The 10,779-nt window shown below is 45.3% G+C and overlaps 1 long non-coding RNA gene across 1 annotated transcript in view; it reads left to right on the forward strand.

The window, feature by feature from the left end:
* LOC116086387 overlaps positions 1–5,786 on the forward strand; it is a 10,363-nt gene extending 4,577 nt beyond the window's left edge. Inside the window, exons 2-3 of the long non-coding RNA XR_004116903.1 lie at positions 5,067–5,259; positions 5,583–5,786. This is a non-coding gene — a long non-coding RNA (uncharacterized LOC116086387). The remainder of the gene's footprint in view (positions 1–5,066; positions 5,260–5,582) is intronic.
* The last annotated feature ends 4,993 nt before the right edge of the window (positions 5,787–10,779 follow it).

Below are 10,779 nucleotides of genomic sequence, written 5' to 3' on the forward strand. Positions count from 1 at the left end.
AGAGAGAGGGAGAGAGAGAAAGGGAGAGAGAGAGAGAGAGAGAGAGAGAGAGAGAGAGATTTTGCCTGCATATATATCTGTGTACTAGGTAGGTACATGCTTGAAGCCTGAGGAGGCCAGAGAGGATGTTGGATCCCTGGAACTGGAGTTACCAATGGTTGTGAGGGACTGGGACCCAGACCCAGGTCCAGGTCTTCTGCAAGAGTAGCCAGTGCTCTTAACCACTGAGCCATCTCTCTAGCTCCCCACCAAACATTTTAACACTAATGTAGTGAGACTTTTGTTTTCTTAAAAAAAAAACCTAAAAAAACAGTTATGCTATGTGAATGCGCTTTTGTTTTAATCCCAGGTGTGGGATGAGAGGCTGCTTCAGATTGTCCACAGCAGCTGACTAGGATTTTTTTCTCATGCTCTGGCAGGAGTGTGATTCTGCCAGCCAAAGATAGTTTACATTTGGAATTCGGGAGACTCTTGAGAGGGTATAAAAATGCCAGAGACCTGACAGGCTGTGGTGACTGCTGCTGCTGCTCCTGGTGGTGGGTGGTGGTTGTTGTTGTTGGTTGTTGTTGTTGGTGGTGATGGTGGTGGCGGTGGTTGTTGGTAATGGCTGTTGTTGTTGTTGTTGTTGGTTGTTGTTGATGGTGGTGTTGGTGGTGGTTGGTAGTGGTGGTGGTGGTTGTTGTTGTTGGTGGTAGTTGTTATTGTTGTTGTTGTTGGTTGTTGTTGCTGTGTTGTTGTTGGTGGTGGTTGTTGGTGATGGTTATTGTTGGTGTTGGTTGTTGTTGTTGTTGGTGGTGGTGGTGGTTGGTGGTGGTTGTTGTTATTGTTGTTGTTGTTGGTGGTGGTGGTGGTGGTTGGTGGTGGTTGTTGTTATTGTTGTTGTTGGTGGTGGTGGTAGTGGTGGAGGTGGCGGTGGGTGGTGGTTGCTGGTTGGAGATATCCTGATGATGAAGATCATACTTGCCCCAAGGAACTTAATGCCCCTAATCTAAGTGTATCAATGCCCCTTTCCCTCTAACCTTCTCTCTTTCCTACCAAGTGTAGGGGGGTCAAAAGGGATAAGGATGGAGTAGGGTGGCAGAGGAAAAAGAATAAAGTAGCCAAAAGTACAGTTACACATTATCCTGCAACAACAGACACGTCATGTTGCCATAATCCTTACAGATACACAGGCCATCAAAACACAGGAGCTGCGCCTCCCAATGGTGCCAGTTCACCTCAGCTCTCCTAACAGTCCTCAGTATAGCCCAGGGAGGCTATGCAGTTATTCCAGGGGGTCCCTTCAGGCAGGACTCTCCGGAGGCCTCCTGTTTTTACCTCTCTGTCACTGCCTGCCTTCACCCAATGGCTGACATGCCAGGAGGGTCCTGTCAATATCAGCAACTCAGGCATTTTAATGAAAATCTTCATATTTAAAACCTGTAAAGCAACTCAGGCAGGTAGATCTTCATTTTTAAAACCCATAAAACTTTTTAGTATAAAAATGATACTGTGTTAGGGAAAAAAAAGCCAGAATCAAAGAAGGAAAGGGGAAGATTGGAGAAGGAGGTTTAAGTGGGAGAGAGAAAGTGGGGAGTGGAGGAGAGAGGAGAGGGTCGGAGGAAGGGTAATTAACACAAAGGATGTTTGAAAAAGCCATATGGAAACCTACTATTTTATAGGCTTCCCATATATGGTCCTATAAAAGAGTTTAATTGGAACGACTCCACATGGGGAAATACTCCTTCCAGAAGCCAAGGGTTGTCAAATAAAAAATCTCAGTGCCACGTGTAGGAGTCTCCCTCAAGTTGCAGGTCAGAGGTGTCCTAGAGGCCCAAACAGATTCTTATTTTCTCCACCACTGTCTGTCCACAGTCAGAATAATGACCACATAATAGCAGGAGCATGGGAGAAAAGTTTAATGTTGATACTGGATTTCTCTCTCTCTCTCTCTTTTTTTTTTTCCCGAGACAGGGTTTCTCTGTGTAGCCTTGAATGTCCTGGAACTTAGACAAGGCTGGCCTTGAACTCAGACATCCAGCTGCCTCTGCCTCCCAAGTGCTGGGATTAAAGGTGTGCACCACCACTGCCCGGCCTGGATACTGGATTTCTTTCTTTCTTTCTTTCTTTCTTTAAGATTTATTTATTTATTTTATGTGTCTGAATACACTGTAGCTGTATAGATGGACATGAGCCTTCATGAGACAGCTAGGAATTGAACTCAGGACGGCCCTGCTCACTCCCACTTGCTTCGGCTTAATTCACTGTACTTGTCTTCAGACACACCAGAAGAGGGCATCCGATCTCATTACGGATGGTTGTGAGCCACCATGTGGTTGCTGGGATTTGAACTCAGGACCTTCGGAAGAGCAGTCAGTGTTCTTACCTGCTGAGCCATCTCGCCAGCCCTGGATTTCTTATCCAGGGCTGCAGCTAAGATAGGACTCTGTCTTGACCCTTTCTCTCCCACAAAGCTTGGCTCCTTCCCTGCCCAGTGTGAGATGGGGTGGAGGTGGTGTGGGGTGGGGTGGTGTGTGTATGTGTTCAGGCTGAGGAGACTCCCTGATGGCTCTGTGTCTCCTGCTCCCTCACTTCCACCCCTGCCATGCAGGACTCTCGGAAAGGTTCTAGAATGTTTCAAGCCCTCACATGACAAAACTCCATCCTCCTCCCCTGCTCTGTACCTCAACTCCTGCGCACGCTTTCACTATGACAAAACTCCAGGCTCTTGTCTCTGTGAGGAAAGCAGAGTAGTCATGTGGTCCAATTCAGGTCTGGAAGCTCATCCCACGGAGACGCCAGGGTCTGACTGACACAACGGAAGGCTCTCACAAGGATGCAGGCAGCCTGGATAGCCATCACGCCAGTGCCTCAAGGCCTCCTTTCTCATGTGAGGATCAGATTAGGAGCCACCTAAGAAAAACAGCATTTCCAGAGGCCTGAGTCGAACGGCCTGGTATTTGGTGCCTACAGGGGTTCAAGTCCCTGGGATGACGTTCTTTTAGCTTCAGGGCAGGATGTTCCAGGTTTGGGTCAGCCGTGTGGTTGACAGCTGGCTTCTGGAATCATCTCAGACAATCAATACTACAGGAATGTAGAGCAAAGGGCAAACGCTAGGCCTGAGAAAAGGAATAGGAAAAATACAAAATGATGTCGCAGACAGCCGCGGCCTGTCACCCTGTCTGTCTTTCTTTCTTTCTTTCTTTCTTTCTTTCTTTCTTTCTTTCTTTCTTTCTTTCTTTTTTTTTTTTTTTTTTTTTTTTTTTTTTTTTTTTTGATTTTTGAGACAGGGTTTCTCTGTATAGCCCTGGCTGTCCTGGAACTCACTCTGTAGACCAGGCTGGCCTCGAATTCAGAAATTTGCCCGCCTCTGCCTCTCAAGTGTTGGGATTACAGGCGTGTGCCACCACTGCCTGGCCCTGTCTTTCTTAAGTCAATTTTTAAAATTTTATTTTATAAACTTAATTAGAAAAAAACTCTTGCAAGTAATAAACCACACTGAAATTAACTAGAACCAACGTCTATACAACTCGATTAACTCTTTACAGTTGGAATAAGCATTCAGAATAGGAGCTGTGTGACCTTCAGAGCCAAATACATTTTATGCATTTATCCACTACCTAAAACAAAAATCCCATAGATAGAATTAAAAACTAGAAAACCACTTAGCTTTATACCCTCTTTCATAGCTCATGGCCATTACCTGCATTCAGCCTTCCCTGTTTTTTACATATTATACGGTACTGTGTACACCGTACTGTGTATACATGCACGTTTGTTTAACATATTTACATATATGATTGGCTAGATTCCACTAATGAGAGAGAACATGTGGATCTTTTTTCTTTCTGAGATTGTGTGACCCTCTTGATGTTATACATTTTAGGTCCCTCCATTTTCTTACATTTTTTTTTTAACTTCATTTTTCTTTAGAGCACAGTACAAAATTTCCATTACCCATTCATCTGTTGATGGACAGCTAGATTGATACCAATTCTTTGCTATATGAATAAACAATGAGGTTTCTATAGCAAAACATATATAAATAAATGTATAATTATTTATATATGTTTTGTATATAATTATAATTATATTAACAAACACATAAATATTGCTATAAACATATGAATATATGAATAAATATAGCAATATCTATAAGTAAATAAAGAACTATAACAGTAAATGTGAGGGTACAAGTAGAGTGTGGAATTCTCTGGGTATATGCCCAGGAGTAAAATAGAGGGGTCGTGTGTTAGTACTATTTTTATTTTTTTGAGGAATCTCCAAGCTGATTTCCACAACAGCTGTATTAATTTGCAGCCCTACCAGCAGTAAACAAGGGTTGCTTTCCCTCCATTCCTCCACATCCCTCCAATGTTGCGGTCAGGTTTGTTAATGACAGCCATTCTGAGTGAGGTGAGGTGAGGTGATTATTTCAGAATTGCGTTAATTTGCATTTGCCTGATGGCTAGGGAAATGGAGTACTTTAAAATAGTTATTGGTTATTTATGCTTACTTTTTGAAAACCATCTGTTCAGTTAACTTGCCTACTTGTTGCTTGGTAGTTTTATCTCCTTGGTGTTTAATTGCAATTCTTTGTAGATTCTGGGTTCAGCCCCTTGTGTCTGTGTAGTTGGTGAAGACTGTTGCCCTGTTCTGAGGGCCTTGTGCTCTGAGGGTCGTGTCCTTCACTGTGCAGACAATTTACTGTAACACAGCCCCACCTATGATGCTTGGGGTTCATCCCTGCGCTGTTAGTGTGCTGTTCAAAAAGTTCTTGCCTTGGGGCTGGTGAGATGGCTCAGTGGTTAAGGCCACCGACTGCTCTTCCAAACGGCTCACAACCATCCATAATGAGATCTGACTTCCTTTTCTGGAGAGTCTGAAGACAGCTACAGTGTAATTACATATAATAAATAAATAAATCTTTAAAAAAAAGTTCTTGCCCACCCCAGTGTCTTAAAGGGCACCCCTGTATTTCCTTTTAAAAGTTTCAGTGTCTCCGGTTTTAAATTAAGATTTTTGATTCATTTTTGAGTTGATTTTTGTATCAGGTGAAGGCTGTACTCTAATTTCATCTTCTGCAGGTGGAAACCGGTTTTGCCAGCACCATTTGTTGAACAGTTTATCTTTTCGCCCCCAAAGAATGCCTTTGCCTCCTGTGTCAAAAATGAAGGGGTCACAGCGCTGTCGTTTTATAGCCGAGTCTTCTATTCTATCCCATCGGTCTACCTGTCCCTTACGCCAGTACCAGGCTGTCTTCGTTTCTACAGACCTATAGTATGGCTTCTTTCTAGAGAAATCTGACTCAAAGGGCTCAGGTAGCTCAGTGGTGGAGCACTTGCTTAGCATGCACAGACTCTGAGTTCAATCCTCAGCACTGCTTAAAAAGAGAGGAAGGAGGAGGAGGAGGAGGAGGAGAAGGACAAGGGGGAGGAGGAGGAAGAGGACAAGGGGGAGGAGGAGGAGGAGGAGGAGGAGGAAGAGGAGGAGGAAGAGGAGGAGGAGGAGGAGGAGAAGGAGAAATCTGGCCCAGAAGTTAAGGCAGGGATGGCGGACATGACCTGGGAGGAGAGATGCCAAATCTTTTTGCCCTGTTTCAGGCCCAAGGAAGGAGTCACTATTTTCAAAAAAGGCCTTCAACCCTGGAAAAGTAACCTAGGCAACCATTACCATCATAACCCACTCATCGGAGAGTTGTTTACAGTGTGGCTGGCTCGTCGGAGACTAATAATGTACTAACCAGCAAGGGACCTTCACACTCAGTCAATCTTGAGAGGAGGAAGAGTGGAGTTAGCTTCTCCACCTTCTAGCAGGAAGCAAAAGAAGGAGGAAGACTTGAGTGGCATAACCCAGGAGGGGTGATTCCCTCCTGAGTTCTCAGAGGTGGGTGGGTCTTTGCATGCAAGTAGCTGGCAACACCCTGGGCAAAGAAGATCGTCAGCTGGCTGCCACTGAACTAAAGCAAAAGTAATATAAGAAGAGGAAAAGACGCAAAGGCAGTTTGGCCAACTAGCTGACTGATGGACAAGTATGCCCCTAGGGCATACTGGGGGTGGGGTGAGGGGTGGGGTGGGGATGAGGAGTGGGGTGTGGGTGGGTTGGCGGACATCTCAGTATTAGTTACTTAGGGATTCTCTGGGAGGCCCTGAAAGTTAAGCCATGCAAAATTTATGAACTTGACGGTTGGTTCTTCTCAGTTCCTCACATAGGTGAGTCCCCACCCCTGTCTCTTTAGAATCTCACAGAAACTTCCTCACAGGGTTAGTACTGTGGCAGCAGCCTGAGTCAATCCTTTTGAACATTATTAGACCAGTCAGTGCGGCTACAGCTCTCGATTCACAAACGTGTTCCAGTGAGATTGTGGGTGTGTGTACGTGTGTGTGTGTGTGTGTGTGTGTGTGTGTGTGCTATCAGAGCAGGAGGAGAGCACCGTGTGCAGTAGAGAGTTGTTTTGGAAATCATCACTACGTAAAAGTGCAAGAGCATCTAGTCTACCTGATTCCTATAAAAATATGAAGAGCCACACACCCATAGGCATCACAGGCAGTTCCAACCTCCTTGCTTCACCTCATGTGTCATAAGCTACCTCATTCCATACATGGTGTCAGATAAACCCCTTTCCACTCTTCCCACCTCTCCCACACCGTAGCCAAAGACCAATTGCATCTCTTCCTGGAGACAAACGTTCTGTTGTTGTAGCAGAAATGCGTTTCATGGCCTTTAACTATGGAAATATGCTATCACTCTTATGAGGTGTATTTCTTTCTTCCTTTCTTCCTTTCTTCCTTCCTTCCTTCCTTTCTTTCCTTCTTTCTTTCTTTCTTTCTTTTTTTTGAGATAGGGTCCTCTATTAGTTCTGACTGTCCTGGAGTTCTCAATGTAGATCAGGCTAGGCTGGCCTCAAACTCACAGAGATCCTTCTGCTTTTACCTCCCAGGGCTGGGATTAAAGGTGAGCACCATTGTGCTCAGCCCTTTAATGCTAGGTGTATGGTTTTTTGTTTGTTTGTTTGTTTGTTTTCAAGATAGGGTTTCTCTGTGTAGCCCTGGCTGTCTTAGAACTCACTCTGTAGACCAGGCTGGCCTCGAACTCAGAAATTTGCCTGCCTCTGCCGCCCAAGTGCTGGGTTTAAAGGCGTGCGCCACTACCACCTGGTTAGGTGTATGATTTTAATGTACCAAAGATGTAGTTTTTCAAGGATGAGAGTTAAGACAGGGTCTTGCTAGGTAGACCAGGTTGACCTCAAATTCAAGACCCTCCTACTTCGGCTTCCCAATTACTGTGACCACACCTAGTCACCAACAAGGTTTTTGAATCTTGTCTCCCTAACTTCATTTCCCCTCTAAGTGCCTGTTTTTTTTCCCATGACTTGCACAGTATTCTGATTTCCAGGAATGTATATGTAGTGTCACCACCAGGACCACTAATTTGTGGAGCCCAGTCACAAACCTTCCAATGTCAAGATGTGGCAGAGTACCAGACCAAGTAAGCATGGTTCCTTTGTGAGCGGGAGCCACAGGGGATGGGCCTCACAAGCCGCGTGGATTCCTGAAGTTAGCTGTAGCTACGGAACTGACAACTGCTGTACCCTCAGTTGTTTGTGTTTGTGTACGTATGTGTGTGTGCTCGTGTATGCATTTGAGTGTGTGCGTGCACATGTGTGCATATGTGTATGTGTGCTCACATGTGTGCATGTGTGTATGTATGCTCACATGTGTGTGTACGGGTGCTCACTCTGTGTGTGTGTGTGTGTGTGTGTGTGTGTGTGTGTGTGTGTGTGTGTAGATCAGAGGACAACTTGCAGGAGTTAGTTCTCTTCTACCACACGTGTCCTGGGGATTGAACTCAGCCCACAAGTATTAGCCCTAAGTACCTCTGTGTTGTTAAGCTATCTTGTTGGTTTCTTTCATATTTAATCCATTTATCTCTTTACACATGCTTTCGCTTGACTCTGAAATGTCTCCCAAAAGCTCATGTGCTTTCTGAGGCCATATCTTTTTTGTTTTTTGTTTTTTCGAGACAGGGTTTCTCTGTATAGCCTTGGCTGTCCTGGAACTCACTCTGTAGACCAGGCTGGCCTCAAACTCAGAAATCCACCTGCCTCTGCCTCCCAAGTGCTAGGATTAAAGGTGTGTGCCACCACTGCCCGGCTTTTTTTTTTTTTTAAGATTTATTTATTTATTATATGTAAGTACACTGTAGCTGTTTTCCAACACACCAGAAGAGGGCATCTGATCTCATTACAGATGATTTTGAGCCACCATGTGGTTGCTGGGATTTGAACTCAGGACCTCTGGAAGAGCAGTCAGTGCTCTCAACTGCTGAGCCAACTCTCCAGCTTTGAGGCCATATTTTATCTCCTGGCCCTGTTTAACTCTATTCACCTTCTTCACAAAGTGAGGTGCCTTCTTTACCACACCCTTTCTTTGGGCTGTTTCTAGCTGACTGTGGATTCACCCTTCTGAAACTGGAAGCTCAAATAAACCTTTGTTCCTTCTGGTTGTTTCTCTCAGGTGCTCCCCACAGTTACTGAAACCGTGATTGACCGAATTCTACAAACACTCGGCACCCATCAGTTATTCATGTGTCCATTTGACAAACGTTATCCTTTCAGGGATGGTGAGTTGAGGGAAGGGATTCTGTGATGCCTGCTTGAACCATTCAAGAAACCCAGAGACAAGCAAAGAGCCAACAGCCCTCACTAATGGAGCCTTGGTCTTCCCTGGCTTCTGGATGTTGGGAGACAGTTTTTCTATGACCCAATCATATTTCTGTAAATTTCAAGAACAAACATGAAGACATTTTGTCCTTTTGCTCTGGGCTCTTCCAGAATGTTCTGTACAGTGAGAGCATTGGAAGACAAGGCAATACCTCCTTCCATGGTGGCAGGAGGTGTATCTGTTTACTGTCCAATAGCATAGAGATAGCATTTAGCTCTGGGGAAAAGGCTGGACAGGTTGGTTTTATAGCTGTAGATAAGATATTGGTGTTCCTAACCTCGGCAGCTGGGATGCAAGCTCACTTTGGATCATAGAACCCATATGGGCCTGCCTCTGTATTGTCTCAGGGGAAGTAGCTGAGGAACCAATGAAACCATGAAGCTGATGTTACCGGCTATAACAAAGTTCTTTGTCTCTAACCCAGGGTCTGGTGTAAGTTGCTTTGTTTTTGTTATTGTTGTTTGTTTACATCTGTAAGACTGTGGCAGGCCAGCTTGTTAGTTCACTAGTGGATATGATATCAGACCCTTTGTGGTTGTTGGCATCCATGGGTCCATGCTTTCAGGCCAGTTGTTGGACAGTGAAGTAAATTCAGCTGCAAGTAGGCGAGCCTGGACACCAGACACCTCTGGGGTTCTCTGTAAAGGCCCCGGGGTGGAATAAGTAAGGAAGCTAAGGAACTGACTGGGGACCAGGCTGGTCCCACAGTGAGACAACTACTCTGTATTGCCTAAACTTCAATCAAATGCTGAGGCCCTTTGGAGACCAGCCAAGGAGAGTAATGACCACAAAAGGTCACCATTGCAAACTTCCTCTTCCCTGTAAAGAGAAGGAAGACCCAGGGGGAATCCCTGGGGCATTGTGAGTGCGTGTATGTGTGTGTGTGTGTGATGATGGTAGTGATGGGAACCTGGCCCAAGCTTCCTGAGGTAGGTGGGAAGAAGGACAGGCCTGGGGTCCAGGGGATTCTGCAAAAAGGTCCCCTCCCTATATGTGATATTCACATGGTACAATGTATCTTTTGACACTCCTATAAACTTAAAGACTTTAGCCAGTGAGAAAGCAGAGCAGCACCAAATGTGGATGCCCTCCAGTAAGAGGCCCCCGACCACACCCTAACATACTTAATGCTTCTGGACTGCAGCCACCATTCTGTGTACAGCCCTAGGCTCTGCTCCATAGTATCCACCCTTTTCTGAAACTTCTCAGTAAGACCTGGGGTTCAGCCAAGTATGTGGAGGCCTTTATCCAAGTTCAGGAGAACCTAGGCGAGCCAGCCCCTGTACACCTCATACTCCTCAGTTTGTCCTGTGGACCAGAGCATCATCCTACAGTACACATGGGTGCTGGGAATCAAATCCAGGCCCTCTGCAAGGACCTAACCCTAACCCTAACCCTAACCCTAACCCTAACCCTAACCCTAACCCTAACCCTAACCCTAACCCTAACCCTAACCCTGCTGAGTCCCTTACTTGAGGCTTTAAAAAAAAACTTGTGACACTAGACCATTTCACAGACCAATTCAAGCAAGCCTCAAGCTTGAGATGCAACCTGACAATAAAGCAAATCCAGGCTCCAATGTGCTTCAAGCCCTGTCTTATAGTAATTAATATGCAACGTGATGACTATCTATGTATTGGAGTCTATGTAGAATGTACTCTACACTAGCCATTCAGTATATGTACACAAAATGTACAACCGGTCACAACACATCTGAAAGTGACTTTTGAAAGACTTTAAGAGAGCCAGGTATAATGGAATGCCTATAATCCTAGCATTCCCAAGGCTGGTGGCAGGATTGTGAGTTTGAGGCCCCTGTCACTAGCCAAGGCCCCTCATAGGTTTGTGGCCATCAGCCACGTAAGGGCAATGCCCCAAGCCCCCCACAGGTAGGAAAGGACATGACCTGTGGTTACATAGGCTCAAGACAGATCTCCATTTTAATGAGGTACCTAAAGACCTTATAAGCTTTCCTTCTCAGACAGTCCTCCTTGCAAAAGGTATTTAACCTCAGGCCCACCCTGAGAAGTGGGGTATGGTTTTACACATCCACTTTCTGCCATGACAATAAATGCCT

This window comes from Mastomys coucha, unplaced genomic scaffold (assembly GCF_008632895.1).
Source record: "Mastomys coucha isolate ucsf_1 unplaced genomic scaffold, UCSF_Mcou_1 pScaffold12, whole genome shotgun sequence".
Classification (NCBI taxonomy): domain Eukaryota; kingdom Metazoa; phylum Chordata; class Mammalia; order Rodentia; family Muridae; genus Mastomys; species Mastomys coucha.